The following is a 17732-nucleotide window of genomic DNA, read 5'->3' as shown; positions in this document are numbered from 1 at the left end:
GCCACAGGAATGAAATGCGTTGACTTGGTCAGCCTATCAATAATGACCCATACTGTGTCGAACTTCCTCCGAGTCTGCGGGAGTCCAAAAACGAAATCCATAGTGATCCGCTCCCACTTCCACTCGGGAAGCTTAATCCTCTGAAATAAACCACCAGGCCTCTGATGCTCGTACTTAACCTGCTGAAAATTCAAACACCGAGCCACATATGCAACGATATCCTTCTTAATTCTCTGCCACCAATAATACTGCCGCAAATCCTGATACATCTTCACAGTGTCAGGATGAATAGGGTACCAGGAACTATGGGCCTTCTCTAAAATCAACTCTCGGAGCCCATCCACATTAGGCACACAAACTCAACCCTGTAATCTCAAAACTCCATCATCACCTAAGGTAACCTGCTTAGCACCTCCGCGCTGCACCGTGTCTCTGAGGACACACAAATGGGGATCATCATACTGCCGATATCGGATATGCTCTAATAAAGAAGAACGAGCGGCCGTGCAAGCTAACACATGACTAGGCTTAGAAACATCAAACCTCACAAACTGATTGGCCAAAGCCTGAACATCCAAGGCAAGCGGTCTCTCACCGATCGGAATATAGCAAGACTACCCATACTGGCTGACTTCCTACTCAAAGCATCGACCACCACATTGGCCTTTCCCGGATGATATAAGATGGTGATATCATAATCTTTCAACAACTCCAACCACCTCCTCTGCCTCAAATTCAACTCCTTTTGCTTGAACAAATATTGAAGACTCTTGTGATCCGTGAACACCTCACATGCCATGCCATACAGATAATGCCTCCAAATCTTCAACGCGTGAACAATGGTTGCCATCTCCAAATCATGAATCGGATAATTCTTCTCATGAATCTTCAACTGCCGTGAAGCATAGGCAATGACCTTGCCATCCTGCATCAACACTACACCAAGTCCAATACGAGATGCATCACATTAAACTGTATAAGGCCCTGAACCTATAGGCAAAACTAACACCAGTGCCATAGTCAGAGCTGTCTTGAGCTTCTGAAAGCTCGCCTCACACTCGTCTGACCATCTAAACGGGGCACCTTCTGGGTCAACCTGGTCATCGGGGCTGCGATAGATGAAAACCCCTCCACGAACCGATGATAGTAGCCTGCCAATCCCAAGAAACTCCGAATCTCTGTAGCTAATGCTGGTCTAGGCCAGTTCTTGACTGCCTCAATCTTCTTCGGATCAACTTGAATACCCTCTGCTGATATAACATGTCCCATGAATGTAACTGAACTCAACCAGAACTCACATTTTGAGAACGTCACATATAACTGACTATCCTTCAAGGTTTGAAGAACCACTCTAAGAAACTGCTCGTGCTCCTCCCGGCTGCGGGAATATATCAAAATATCATCAATGAAGACTATCACGAACGAATCCAAATAAGGCCTGAACACTCAGTTCATCAAATCCATAAAAGCTGCTGGGGCATTTCTCAACCCGAATGACATAACCAAGAACTCATAATGCCCGTAACGAGTGCGGAAAGCTGTCTTAGGGACATCGGATGCCCTAATCCTCAACTGATGGTAGCCAGATCTCAAGTCAATCTTCGAAAATACCTTGGCACCTTGAAGCTGATAAAAAAATCATCAATCCGCAGCAATGGATACTTATTCTTGATTATAACCTTGTTCAACTGCCGGTAATCAATACACATTCTCATCGATCCGTCCTTCTTCTTAACAAACAACACCGGCGCACCCCAAGGTGAAACACTCGGCCTAATGAAACATTTTTCAAGTAAGTCTTGCAACTACTCCTTTAACTGTTTCAACTCAGGCGGAGCCATACGATACGGCAGGATAGAAATAGGCTGAGTGCCCGGAGCCAAATCAATGCAAATGTCAATATCCCTATCGGGTGGCGTACCCGGCAGGTCTGAATGAAATACCTTAGGAAACTCACGAACAATAGGCACAGAATCAGTAAAAGGAACCTTGGCACTAGAATCACGAACATATGCCAAATAGGCCAAACACCCCTTCTCGACCATACGTCGAGCCTTCACATAAGAAATAACACTACGGGTAGAATGACTAGGAGTCCCTCTCGACTCTAAACGAGGTAAACTCGATAAGGCTAAGATCATAATCTTGGTATGCAAGTCCAAGATAGCATGGTAAGGTGATAACCAGTCCATCCCTAATATGACATCCAAATCGACCATGTCCAAAAGAAGCAAATCTACACGAGTCTCAGACCTCCAATCACAACTATACATGAATGATGGACTCGATCTACCATATTAGAATCACCCACCGGCATAGACACATAAACAGAATCACTCAAAGAAACACTAGGCATGATCAGATACGGTGCAAAATAAGAGGACACATACGAGTACGTAGACCCTGGATCAAATAACACTTAAGCATCTCTATAACAAACCAGAACCATACCTGTACTAATTGCATCCGAAGCCTCAGCCTCGGGCCTCGCTGGAAGAGCATAACATCGGGGCTGGGCCCCACCACCCTGAACTACATCTCTGGGATGGCCTGCTGCTGGCTGGCCTCCACCTCTAGCGGCCTGAGCTCCACCTCTAATACCTCTACCTCCACCTCTAGCACATCTACCCCCATCTCTAGCTGGTTAGGCGGGCTGTGGAACACCTGGTGCCTGAACCATGGCGCAGGAACCCTGATGGTGAGAGCTACTCGGTGCTCGAGGGCAATACCTAGCAATGTGCCTCATGTCACCACAAGTAAAACAAGACCTCGGCTGCTGGGGCTAACGACCCTAGAAACTCTGAAGCGGCGACCTATAGGAGCTGGTGGTGCACTGTAGGACTGCTGATCAGAATACTGCATCTGAGAACCACAACCACCTGAAGCACCGTGAGAAACCTGAAGTGCTGACTGGAAAGGCCTGGGAGGATGGCCCCTACCATATGAATCTCTACCTCCAAACGTGGTACTACTAAATCTACCTGAATGACAAGGCCTCTTGTCCGACCTATGATCACCTCCCTGTGACAGAACCATCTCAACTCTCCGGGACACATTGGCCGCCTCCTGGAAAGATATCTCACTCCCAGTCTCCCTAGCCATCTGAAGATGAATTGGTTGAATAAGTCCATCAATGAACCTCCTCACTCTCTCTCTCTCTCGGTGGGAAGTATGACAAGAGCATGACGAACTAGGTCGATGAATCTGGTCTCATACTGGGTAACAGTCATAGAACCCTACTAGAGACGCTCAAACTGCCTCCGATAGGCCTCTATATGGGTGATGGAGAGAAACTTCTCCAAAATTAGCTGAGTAAACAACTCCCAAGTCAAAGCTGGCAATCCGGCTGGTCTAGCCAAATAGAAATCCTCCACCAAGTCTTGGCGGACCCAGACAAGCGAAAAGTGGCAAAATCGACCCCATTGGTCTCAACTATCCCCATGTTCTTGAGAACCTCGTGACAACTGTCTAGATAATTCTGGGGATCCTTAGTAGATACAACATTGAAAGTAGTAGTGAAGATCTTGGTGAACCTATCCAACCTCCACAAAGCATCGGCAGACATAGCTGCTCCATCGCCGGTCTGAGCTACCATACCCGGTTAAGCTGCTCTAACTGGCTGAACCACTAGAGTCTGAATCTAGGGAGCTACCTGCTCCGGAGTGCGAGTAGCAGGAGTTTGGGCTCCTCCTCCAGCCTGAGAGACGGCTGGTGCTACAGGAAGCAAGCCTGCTCGGGTGACACTCTCCATGAGGCCCACTAAATGGACCAGAGCATCCTGAAGAATTAGGGTAGCAATAAACCCTCTAGGACCTGAGCGGGGCCCATCGGAACTGCTGGGGCCGGAACCTCATCATCAAAGTCAACCTGAGGCTCCGCCGCTGGTGCTGCTGCTCGGGGCTGAGCTCTGCCCCTCCCTCGGCCTCTAGCACAGCCTCGGCCTCGCCCTCTGCTCCTCGTGGGAGCTGCTGCTGGGGGCTCGGGCTGCTGGTCATTGAATGAGGAAGCGTGTGTTCTCGCCATCTGCGAAAGAACAGAGTAGAAGTTCAATTAGCATTGAGAAACCAAACCGCACGACATGAGAGAATAAATGTGAAGTTGAACAAATACAGACGTCTCCGTACCGATCCCTCAGACTCTACTAAGCTTGTTTGTGAATTGTGAGACCCATGTAACCTAGAGCTCTAATACCAACTTGTCACGACCCGGATTTCCCACCCTCAGGAGTCGTGATGGCGCCTACTAATGTGAGCTAGACAAGCCAAACCTTTAATCTAATTACTTTATTAACCAATTATCTCTTTTTAACAAATATAAGACGATAACATGAAAACAACAGAACTTTAAATAATTAAGCGGGAGATAACAATTAAATATCTAAAATCTATATCTATTACAACTCTTAAAACCTACAACACCCAAAACCTGGTGTCACAGTATCACAGACGGTCTAAGATATTACTACATACAAAGTCCGAAGAAAATGACAATACACTGTTTTTGAGTAAAAGGAAAATTAAACAGGAAATAAGAATAGAGGAAACGCTAGGTCCTACGGACGCCTGTAGGTCTACCTTGGATCTCCGCGTGGACTGAAGGTAGCCTCCACACTACGGTCCAAAAGCTGCTCCGAGATCTGCACATAGTGCAGAGTGTAGTATCAGCATAACTGACCCCATGTGCTGGCAAGTGTCCAGCCTAACCCCGACGAAGTAGTGACGAGGCTAGGACCAGACTACCAAATAAACCTGTGCAGTTCAAATATATATACAACAGAAAAGAAATACAGAAATAAGCAAATAAGGATAGGAGGGGGGAAATATGCTTTGGGGAATAACATGTAAAACAGAATATCAAGAGAATTATAAGGGAATCAAAATCAACCACTAACAATAATAAGGAAAACAAAGACAGATTTCACTTTCTTTTCACATCTTGTTGCAGGCGTGCAACCCGATCCCATTTCTTGTATCTCGTGGCAGGCGTGCCACCCACTCCCATTTCATTTATCTCGTGGTAGGCGTACCACCCGCTCCCATTTTAGTTATCTTGTGGTAGGCATACCACCCACTCCCATTTTATTATATCTTGTGGTAGGCATACCACCCGCTCCCAGTTCATTATATCTTGTGGTAGCGTACCACTCGCTTCTATTTCATTATATCTTGTGGTAGGCATACTACCTGCTCCCATTTTATTATATCTTGTGGTAGGCATACCACCTGCTCCTATTTTATTATATCTTGTGGTAGGCGTACCATTCGCTCCCATTTACAAGCCAACAATAACCACAAGGAATCCCGACAAGGGAACAATCATATTTCAACAACATCCCGGCAAGGGAACAATAATATCAAACAAACATCCCGGCAATAGAACAATACTATCAAAACAAACATCCCGACAAGGGATCATTAATATCAAACATCCCAGCAAGGGAACAATGGTGATAGTAACATATGAAGCGCAATAAACCTCTACGGAATCATAACAATTATAATACAAGACTCATGGGCATGCTTGACACCATCATATAGATACTCGTCACCATGCCTATATGTCGTACTCCACAATTAACATGTAACAAATAAGACACACTCCTAATCCCTTAAGCTAAGGTTAGACCAAATACTTACCTCGATGCCACGAGCATAACTCACGTTTCAATTATAGCTTTACCCCTTGATTCCACCACCAATTCGCTCGAATCTAGCCACAAGTTACTTAATTACATCAATAAACATTAAATGAATCAACCCCAATGCATGAAAATGAGTTTTCTAAAGTTTTACCCAAAAAGTCAAAAATTGCCCCTAGGCCCACATGGTCAAAACCCGAGGTTCGAACCAAAACCCGATTACCCATTCCCCCACGAACTCAAATATATAATTTGTTTTGATATCGAACCTCAAATCGATGTCCAAATCCCCAATTTTTTGAAAAACCTAGGTTCTACCCAAAACACCCAATTTCTCCCATGAAATCATTGATTTTGAGTTGAAATCATGTGAAAAGATGTTAATGATTGAAGAAAACGAGTTAGAAATCGCTTACCAATGTTTTGGAGAAGAAAGGTTATTTGAAAAATCGCCTCTTATGTTTTTGAGGTTTTAATAAATAAAAAATAACTGAAAATCCCGTTTTAATATACTACTCTCAGATTCCCTGTGCGGACCACACAAAATCAACTGCGGCCGCACTGCTCCCATGTGGACTGCAGTGACATGCTTTAGTATTTTGGACATAACTTTTTCTACGAATGTCCAAATTATGATTTCCTTACCTTTCTGGAAACGAGACACGAAGGAATACAACTTTGGCTTTTGAATCATCTCAAAATTCCTAGTAGATCAAAAGATATAGGCTTCCGAAGTCGGACCAGTGAAATGTTCTTCACCGCGGACCGCACAGAATCTAGTGTGGCCGCAAACCCCTCACCGCGGTCCGCACAAAATTCAGTGCGGCCGCACAAGCCCCTCCGCGGCAGCAATCCTTTTTGTGCGGACCACACTGGTTTGTTCAGAGGCCTACCACTTCTCTGAACCTGCAACAACTATGTTTTTAAGCCTAATATATCCCGGAACTTACCCGAAACTCACCCGAGCCCTCGGAACTCCAAACCAAGTGTGCATACTAACTCAAAAACATCATATGGACCTACTCGTACGATCACATCATGAAAATAACATGTTAAATCATGAATTAAACCTCAAAACTCAACATTTTCATCAAGAACTCTCAAAGTTCATAACTCTTCAACCGGAAGTCCAACTCACGTCAAATAAACTCTGTTTTTCACCAAACATCACAGTTATCTTTCAATTACTATAACAAGTTTGTACCGGGCTCCGAAACCAAAATACAGGCCCGATAACAATGGTTTCAAACATTAATTCTTTTCTTTATTTCTTAGATAATTCAGTAAAATAATTTCTTTCAAAAATTGATTTCTAAGGCTTGGGACCTCGGAATTCATTTCCGGGCATAGGCCCAAGTCCCATATTTTATTGCAGAGCTCTCGGGATCGTCAGAACACGAATCCAGGTCCATTTGCTCAAAATGTTGACCAAAGTCAACTATAATAAAAAAATTTTAACTCTAGAAATTCTATTTCTCATATTTTCACATAGAAGGCTTTCCGGATATAGGTCCGGATCACGCACGTAAATCATGGTGGGGTAAAAAGAAGATTTTTAGGCCTCGAAACACTGAATACACTTGCAACACAAGTGATGACCTTTTGGGTCATCACAATTGGCCACCTACCACATCTGGAGCAATATAGGTTAGAGGCATACCATTTCTGCGGATCGATTCCCAGTAAAGTGTTTCGTCCATAGAACATCACTCTAATTTTCTTTCATCGGTGCTAGAGTAGCAGATCGCTCTTGATTCTCCTCAATCTGGGCCGGATTAGGTCGTTTCTGTGATGCAATTGATTCCACTCCATTACTGATGGGGCTTCCTTGATTTATTGAGGGATTTGGGCTCAGTACCAATTTCTTTGAAGCACCTTGTTTTCACTCGTTGTTCCCACTTCGAGTGACCTAGTCGGAAATTGAGCTCCAATTGGTGTTACAACTTGTTGAGTGTTGCCACATGCAATGGTGTCAGCGATTACAGTAGCGTTAACAGAGCTTCCAATAGTGACGATGACTTTTGAACGGTCGACCTCTCTTCTTAGCCATGGGGACCAAGGTTCAGCGCAGGTTAGCGTAACCCACGCCGAGAGCATAGCTAGAGAGAGAAAAATGAAAAATAGATGTTTGATTTATTATAATTGTATTATCTTTATAATTATCGATATTTTTATAACTACAAATAGACATTAACTTCAACTCTAATTGAGTTGGTTATTATGAGAACATGAATATTCAAACCCGAAATATTGAGGGATTTCTCTATTCTTTGAAAGTTATTTTATTTCACAAAAACATTTTCATATTAAATAAACTGGTAATATTTGAGACTTTTCCTAATACCTAGGAATTTAAATTCAACAAATAATAAAATAGAATCCTAAACCTAAACCTACTTGGCCGAGTTTTTCAGAATTTAGTTAGTTAATGACTCCTTACTCTGAATTTTAGAAAGTCAGCCAATGAAAGCAATATAGAAAAAATAATAGTCGGACTAATAGTTTTCGAATTCCAACACGGAATCATAATTAAATTTTAAAAGTTATACACTTCATTAGTCAAGATGAACCGCATGTCTTGTGACAAATTTGAAAATATTACGAGTTCATTACCAAAAACACAGAGCTCCATACGTGAAGCAAGCTTAGTCCCGGATGTGCATGGTTTTCTCGCTAGTTGCCTTATTCACCTTTCACAACGTCTATAATATTAATACTATGAGTTTTCTCATTAATTTGTTTTATCATCATGTTCAAATAGTTATGCATTTATACGATGTGATTGGTAGTACTTTATGTCAAAAAGTTAAGCACTCACGAATTTGAAATTCTGAATCCGCTACTGTATGTAACTATATATTTTTTAGTGTACACCAGACTTCGTGTACAATTGTGTAAACTATATCCTAGAACATTGAAACAAACAATAACGAGCAAAATCCTCTCTCACCTCTTTGTTTTATTCTTCTTTAAATTTTACAACGTCAATATTCAAGTGACTATAAAAGTCTTCCAAATACAATTTGCAAATTTTTTGTCCTTGCTGAAATGTTCTTGAATATGAGTTACTATAGTTTTGTTGAAGTAAATTAATAATATTTTCTTTTTAAAGATTTGTAATGGATGTCAAGTTTCAATGCGCGCCATACTAATCACACTTGAATATAACCATCAAATTAACATATAAAAGATGCCATACGCCTCTTAAACCACTCAAGTTGATATCAACAAGATTGTTATCTGAGTTCATTCTAAACATTATTCGTCCGAGCATAATAGCGGTTTACGCAATATTTTACAGCAAAGTGATTTTATAGTTGAATGAGTTTTCAAATTAAACAAAGAAGCTCTTCAATGGGGTTATGCATGTGCAATATAAAACTTATCACACAACGCAAATGCAAACCAATAAAAAACTTTTTGCAGCAATCTGAAAGGGAAAAAAAAATTGAAAAATCATATATCAAGCCAAAATATTTGGAATCCAGAAAATAGTTTAACTGTTGAATCGCTTGCAGACTAATTATTTTTTGGGTTCAAAAGCTCCAAATATGAGCCTCCTTCTATGTATCAAAATATTTTTTAACGGGAATTTCAAATTCATTCATTATCGTATTTTCTATTATATATATAGAAAAGAGAAGTTGGTCGACCAAGGGCAAAATTGCCATTTTACCTTGCCACTTTATTGTTTTTTTTTATTTCTATTTCTATTTCTTGATCAAGGGTAAATCGTTTCCTAAACTTAATCTTTTTCGGCCATATAATTCTAGAAGCATTTCTCTAATGACAAGAAACCTCATTTGTTTCATTTGCTCTCAAAATCTTATACTCTCCACACTTTCAAGGATTAATCTTTGATTTCACATCATCATCTCAGTGGAATCTTTCATTTTCAGGTAAACTTTTCTCTCAATGTTTGCTTTAATCTTCCATTTCTTTTCAAATTTTTCAATTTCATGGCTGAAATTCAAGGTTGTTTTTCTTCTATGTTATTGCTCATCCGTTCATCTCCTTCCTTTTTGTTTCTCTCTTTTATCCTTAAAATGTTTCTTTTGCATGATCTCTTTATTGTTTTTTCAGATTTTCAAAGAATACTTTTTTTTAGTTTTTTACATCTTTTCAGTTGGGTTGTTCTAATTTCAGGTATGATTTTTCTCCATTTTTGCTCCAGTTTCTTCCAATTTCTCTTCAGACCTCAAATTTCATTGCTGGAATTCATGGCTGATGTCGTTATTAAAGAAAGGGGTAGAATTTCGCAAGGCTTGTTATGCGTAAAATGTAGTTGAAGATCGGGTAGATAACGATGAACGAACAGATTATTGAAGTAATTTTATTTGCTTTTGACCTCTTTTTGAATTTCGAAAAATATCCCTTCAAATTCTGTTATACCAATCTGAATTGATTAAAAAGGTAAGTTTCTATTTCCGTCTCCCCCAGTTCTTCCATCCTCTCTTCTATGTTACTATCTTTCATAGTATAGAAGCTTTATTATAGCTATCAAACGATTAAAAAGTTTATAATTATAGATGAGCATGTGTTAAAATATTCTTCTTCTTATTGTCACATTAGTTCCTTTTGAATGAGTGCATTTTAATTGGTGTTACTTCAGTATTCTTTGACCAAAGAGTAATCATCTAGGTAGAGAGAATCAATATTGTTTCATCTCCTTTTTTTTACACGATAAGAAAGAAATTTGGGTTCGCAATGCATCTCCATGCTCAACGAGATGCACCAACCTCAGGATGTTTTACGTCCATCTTATAGAGTTCCTGATGGAGCTTATCTAAGTCTCGGTTGAGAATTCCGATGGAGCTTACTCTAAGTCTCAGTTGAGAACTCCGACGGAGCTTACTCTAAGTCTCGGTTGACAACTCCGATTGTATACATTCACACAATCAATTGATAATGACGTATTTGCAGTTAGATGTAAGTTTGAATTTTACCTCTGCTCAATTGATGTTTTCTTTAAGAAACATAACTGAAGAAGTTTCCATTGATAACTTTTTGCATTACTTAGCTTAACTTTTCAGAAATTGTCTGTGGTTGTGAGTTTCTATGAGCTAGGTGAATCACATATTACAGCTTCTTGGTTGGTGATCTCTCCTGATATGATAAGTTTATGATAAAGGTGACAAAGTTTTCCCCCTTTCCTCTTGCTCGGTAAGTTACACATTTTTGATTGAATATTGTAAATTGTTATTATTAAGATGATTTGCCAAGAGCATTAAATTATATCTCTTCTTGCTTTTCAGGAAAGATCGTACATATCAGAGTCAGAATTTTTGTCACGACCCGGATTTTCCACCCTCAAGAGCCGTAATGACGGCTACTGTGAAAGCTAGGCAAGCCAAGTTATTCTGATTACTTTAACCTTTTCCAGTTTTAAACCATTATCAGTGATGAGTAGATATCATGCAAGTAGCGAAAATAATTAATCTTAATACAATCTGCGGAAGTCTAAGTACAACTCTACCCAGAATTTAGTATCACAGTTTCACAGACGGTCTAAGAATACTACATACAAAGTCTGAAAGATAAAAGATACACTGTTTTTGAAATAAGTAAAGGAAACAGGATAAGGAAAGATAAGAGGTGACGCCAAGGCTCGCGAACGCCTGCAGGATTACCTCAGGTCGCCTATTGGACTGAAGGCAGCAACCTCACTGCGGTCTGAAGTCTACAACACTGGGATCTGCACAAAAGAGTGCAGAGTGTAGTATCGGCACAACCGACCCCATGTGCTGGTAAGTGTCTAGCCTAACCTCGGCGAATTAGTGACGAGGCTAGAATCAGACTACAAAATAAACCTGTGCAGTTAAATAATATACAACGAAAATATAAAAACAGATAATTACAGTTAAAATTGGGCAGGAAAAACATGCTTCGGGGAATAACAGATAACAACAGAATATAAAGAAACCAAAATCCAACTACTAACAAGTATAAAAAAAACAAATGCATAATTCACTTTCATTTCACATCTTGTTGCAGGCGTGCAACCCGATCCCATTTCATATATCTCGTTGCAGGTGTGCAACCCGATCCCATTTCACATATCTCGTTGCAGGCGTGCAACCCGCTCCCATTTCACATATATCGTTGCAGGCGTGCAACCTGATCCCATTTCATGTATCTCGTTGCAGGCGTGCAACCCGATCCCATTTCATGTATCTCATTGCAGCGTGCAACCCGCTTCCATTTCACATATCTCGTTACAGGCGTGCAACCCGCTCCCATTTCACATATCTTGTTGCAAGCGTGCAACCTGCTCTCATTTCTTTTATCAACACCAATCACAAAAAGGGTCCCGACAAGGGAACAATAATATTAAAACAAACATCCCGGCAAAGGAACAATAATATGACAATAATATCCCAGCAAGGAAACAGTAATGATAATAACATCCCGGCAAGAGAACATTAATGATAATAACATCCCGGCAAGGGAACAATAATGATAATAAAATGTGAAGCGCAATAAACCACAACGGAATCACAATAATTACAATACAAGACTCACGAGCATGCTTGACACCAACATATAGATACTCGTCATCATGCCTGTACATCGTACTCCACAATTAGCATGTAGCAAATAAGACACGACTCTTAATCCCTCAAGCTAAGGTTAGAAACACTTACCTCGATGCCACGAACATAATTCAAGCCTCTACTATCGCTTTAACTCTTGATTCCACCACCAATTCGCTCGTATCTAGCCACAAGTTACTTAATTACATCAATAAACGCTAAATGAATCAACTCCAATGCATGAAAATGAGTTTTCCAAAGTTTTACCCATAAAGTCAAAAATCGGCCCAGGCCCACATGGTCAAAACCCGAGGTTCGAACCAAAACCCGATTACCAATTCCCCCCTCACCCAAATATTTAATTTGTTTTGAAATCGGACCTCAAATCGAGGTCCAAATCCCCAATTTTTTAAAAACCTAGGTTCTACCCAAAACACCCAATTTCCCCCATGAAAATCATTGATTTTGAGTTGAAATCATGTAAAAAGATGTTAATGAGGAAAAGGAGTTAAAATTGACTTACAATCGATTTGGAAGAAGAGTTGTTCTTGAAAAATCGCCCTAGAGAGTTTGTGTTTTGAAAAGATGTGAAAAATGGTTGATTTTAAGCTAAATTTAAAAAGTTGCAGGTTGCAGGTATGGGAATTGCGAACAGGGTTCGAAATTGCGAACCCCAACCCCTCTATGTTCGCATTTGCGAAGGGGGTTCTCACAATTAGGATTTGGGAAATACGAACAAGAGATCGCATTTGCGATAACAGGCCCAAAAGGGGTGTATCGCATTTGTGAAGGGAATCTCGCATTTACAAGATAGAGCTGGCCTGGGCTGCTTTCGCAATTGCGACAAGGCTCTCGCATTTGCCATATCGCATTTGCAAGCCAGGCTTCGCAAATGCGAGGCTTGCAGGCCTGAACACACCAGCTATAAAACCTGCAATTCATCAAGTCCAAAATTTACCCCATGGCCTATCAAAAACTCACCCGAGACCTTGGGAATCCAAACCAAGCATGCACACCAACCTAAAAATATCATACGGACTCGCTCGTGCTTTCAAATCACTAAAATAACATCAACAACTATGAATTTAACATCAAAATAATGAAATTTCTTAAGAACTTCAAACTTGCCAAATTTCTCAAATAAGGTCCGATTCACATCATTTCAAATCCGTTTCTTACCAATTTTTACAGGCTCGACTCAAATCATATATAAGATATGTACCGGGTTCCGGAACCAAAATACAAGCCCGATACCAATGGTTTCAAACACATTTCTCTTTCATAAACATATAATTAATTCAGCAAAATAATTTCTTTCAAAAATTCATTTATCGGGCTTGGGACCTCGGAATTCGATTTCGGGCATACAAGCAAGTCCTATATTTTCTTACGGACCCTCCGGGACCGTCAAATTATGGGTCCAGGTCCGTTTACCCAAAAGGTTGACCGAAGTCATATCAATTCATTTTATAGTCAAAATTTATCATTTTCCCCAGATTTTCACATATTGGCTTTCCGGCTACACGCCTGGACTACGCACGCAAATCGAGGTGAGACAGAAAGAGGTTTTTAAGGCCTCGGAATGCATAATTCATTTTAAAAACAAGTGATGACCATTTGGGTCATCACATTCTCCACCTCTAAAACAACCGTTTATCCTCGAACAGACATAAGAAGGAAGTACCTGAGTCGGGTAATGCAAAAAGTTATCAATGGAAACTTCTTCAGTTATGATTCTTAAAGAAAACATAACAGCTTCTTGGCTGGTGACCTCTCCTGATATGATAAGTTCATGATATAGGTGACAAAGTTTTTCCCCTTTCCTCTTGCTCGGTAAGTTACACATTTGTCACTTATAATTGTAAATTGGTATTATTATAATGATTTGCCAAGTGCATTAAATTATATCTCTTCTTGCTTTTCAGGAAAGATGTTACAACCCATATCCACATGTGTTAGTTCATGCCATATATTAGTTAACATAAATCCAAGAAGGAATTATCTTTGAGATGATAATAAGTCAATCCTATTGGTCTTAAGTGATACAAGAGTGTATAAGGGTGATTAACCAGTATTAGAAGTTAAACGAATCAAGGATGTTGTAACTCGTATTTTCAGGTAATCTAGCGGTGCTTAATACACTCAAGAGGTCATTTATTAAGGTATTTTAATCATATAATATCCGTATCATAAGTCTTGAAGTCAAACGAGTTATGAAACAAAAGTCGACAAAAGTTGTCGCAACTTAGGTTCATAATTTTACTTAAACATTAGGTCAAATGTTTCTAATCTTTTCTCATAATTTACAAGGAATTACGGGGTGATCTACCCACCAAATTAAAGATCTATGAGTCTAGTTTCCAACGCATTAAACCGTTCATCGATACGATCTCGGAGTAGAGAGATATTCGCGTTTTCGCGAGACTGCGCCAAGCACCTCTCTATGGGGCCCACTAAGTCGGTTTAAGATATTTGGACCTATATAGGATGACTACAACCCGTTTTAAGTCATTTCTTTTCACTATTTTCAGACCTTAGAACCCTAGGAACATCCTCTCAAGGTTCTCTCAAGATTCAAGACCCAAAAAAAGGGCAAACAACACAAATCAAGTGTCGGGAATTCCGTGGCGCTAGTAAGTCTCTTGTTCTTCTTGTTGTTGCTCATTTTTGTGTCGTTCCAGCTCGTGTGGGAGGTTGTTTTAAAGGGTTTATGTTCTGTAAATACTCCCTCATGTTCTTAATATCAATCCTAGGTGATTTCAAGCCTTCTAAAGTGATTCTAGTGCCGAAAAACACTAATTGATCGCTAGTTTCGTTTTTTTGTTGTGTGGCAGCATTGGAGGGATATTTCATGGAAATTTAAGGTCAAATTGGAGTTGTTCTTTCTGTATAAAGGTAAGTAACCTCTTACTCTATATGTATTTAAGATTATCCAAGTTGCGGCTAAGCCATTGAAGCTAGAACTTGTGAGATATATATCGAAAGGTTTGGTAGTAATGTTATTGTTTTGTGGACTGTTTTGCGTTGTTGTTGGGCTGCGTATTTTACTACTATCTTGTGGAGTTTTGGAGGAGGAAGGGTGTGGGGAAACACCATATATATGTAGGGTTATGGGCTGATAGTTATTCGTAACATTTCCAGATTGTTTGACACGACTATGGTGGTCGTCGTATGTATGGAGTGATTAGGCTGTGTGTGGACTATATTGGGAGGCTCAATATGTTTATTATTGATGTTGTTTGGGCTGTTTGGTGACTATTTTGAATGGTGTGAGGTCATATATATAGGGGAGGTGCTGTCCGTTTCATCGTAAAATAGGTTGTGGTCGATACATAATAGTTATGACGCTTAAATGATAACGATAGTATCGTTTCTCTTATTGTAGACTAAGGAGTTTTGACAATTGCATAGCTTGAGATTGGGGAAGTATATACAAGGTATGTGAGGCTATCCCTTTCCTTCTTTTGCACGACTCCGATTGTACATAATGTAATGAACGAGCTTCCAAGATACTCTACTCTTAGAAGCTAGCAGTACTTACATTGTTTTCCCTCTTATGGAACGATTGATGTTAATGTTGCTTCTCTTATTCTTATGTTATCAATGTTGTTCATACTTCCTGAATCTTATAAGGTTCATAGTGAAGACTTAGTCCTAATAACGTGTACAGAGGATACCGACCTTACGTCACTCCGAAAGGTTTAGAATGTGATTCCATGAGTCGAGCATGCATTATATATATGTATCTATTTTACTCTACCGAGCCACGCTATAGTTGGCCGGGTACGACACCTATTGTGCAACCACTGATCAGTTGGGTTTTACCGAGCTCCACGTGGCCGGGTACGATTCTACCGAGCCTATTATGGCCGGGTACGATATGATGATGATGATGCCCACAGAGGCGAATGCTTTAAAGGTTTATGTATTTATACATATGTATCATGCATTTCATGTAAGTAGCCCTCAGAGGTACTAAGATGTTACAGGTGGTATATTCTTTATCCTTGCTTACATTACTGATCGTATTTATGGTTCCTTGCCTTACATACTCAGTACTTTATTCGTACTGACGTCCTTTTATTTGTGGACGCTGCATGTCGTGCTGCAGGTCCTGATAGACAGACAGGTGCAGCTCCCCCACCACAGTAGACTGTCCAGTTCAGCGGTGATTGGCGAGATCCCTTCTCCGGACTTGCCTTGGTCTTGGTATGCAATTTTTGTTATAGACATTATGGGTATGTCGGGGCCCTGTTCCGGCTATGTTGCAACACTTATGTTCTTTTAGAGGCTCATAGACAGGTGTCGGCTCATGTATAGTTTGGTATGCCTTGTCGGCTAGTTTTTGTTGTATAGTCTTTCATAGTAGCGTGGTAGCTCATACCTTATATGTAGTTTCTTGATTGTCTGGTCATCCCCTGCTATGTATATTCATGCCATCATATTTTATTGCTGGTTGTCCATGATCTAGGTCTACCATTTATATTGATCTCGTCAGCCTTAAAAGATAATAATGAAGGTTAGATGAAATGTACGTTGGTGCTCGGCAAGTGTGGTCGGGTGCTAGTCATGGCCCTTCAGTTTGGGTCGTGACAAACTTGGTATCAGAGCAAGTCTGTCCTAGGGGTTGTCTATGAGCCGTGTCTAGTAGAGTCTTGATTATGGATGTGTAGCGCGCCACATTTATAATCAGGAGGCTACATGACATCTAGGGTTGTTACCTTCTTCCTGAATCTAGATCGTGCGTAGAGTTGAGTCGTAAGTGTTCGTCTCTAATATTCACCTTGTTTTTTTCAGTGATGCCTTCGACTAGGAAGCAAACGATTAGTAGACGGCTTGATACAGCAGCGGGAGAGGGTACCAGTCAGGTGCCCCAAGTCAGAGCAGGACAAAGTGAGGCTCAAAGTGAGATGCCCTCTCATACCTCATCTACTCCATCTCCTCCAGAGGATATTAGAAGGCACCCAGCGCCTCCAGTTCCTCCGTCTGGCACTCCAGACCAGGATATGCGGAGTGCTTTGCAGTTATTGACTAGCTTGGTAGCTGCTCAGGCTCAGAGGCAGAATACAGGTGCTGCTGAGAAACCAGTTAGTACAAGAGTTCGTGATTTTATTAATTTAGACCCTCCAGTGTTTACCGGATCAGACCCCAAGGAGGACCCACAGACTTTTATTGACCAGGTTCATCGTACACTTCGGGTTATGCATGTTAGTGATACAGAGGCAGTAGAGTTGGCTTCTTATCGGTTACGGGATTTAGCGGTTCTCTGGTATGATAGTTGGGAGAGATCCAGGGGTCCGAACCCTCCTCCAGCTGTGTGGAAGGAATTTTCTGAGGCCTTTCTTCGTCACTACTTGCCAGTTGAGATACGACGAGCTAGAGCTGATAAGTTCTTGAACCTTAGACAAGGTAATATGAGTGTACGAGAGTACAGTATGCAGTTTGATTCTTTGGCAAGGTATGCTCCCCATATGGTGGCCGAGATGAGTGATAGGGTGCATATGTTCGTGAATGGGTTGGGACCACATCTGATAAATGAGTGTACGACAACCTCCTTGGTG

At 40.7% G+C, this 17732-nt stretch overlaps 1 long non-coding RNA gene across 1 annotated transcript; it reads left to right on the top strand.

Moving 5' to 3' along the window:
• Nucleotides 1–9437: 9437 nt before the first annotated feature.
• On the top strand, nucleotides 9438–11087 carry LOC104220317 (uncharacterized). Its single transcript, XR_709473.2, has 3 exons — nucleotides 9438–9537; nucleotides 9785–10801; nucleotides 10894–11087. It is a non-coding gene; the product is annotated as an uncharacterized lncRNA (long non-coding RNA).
• Nucleotides 11088–17732: the final 6645 nt, after the last annotated feature.

The sequence above is a fragment of the Nicotiana sylvestris genome, chromosome 5 (genome assembly GCF_000393655.2).
Source record: "Nicotiana sylvestris chromosome 5, ASM39365v2, whole genome shotgun sequence".
Classification (NCBI taxonomy): Eukaryota; Viridiplantae; Streptophyta; class Magnoliopsida; order Solanales; family Solanaceae; genus Nicotiana; species Nicotiana sylvestris.
The sequence above is the reverse complement of the archived record's forward strand: the minus strand, read 5'-3'. Positions and strand labels throughout refer to the sequence as shown.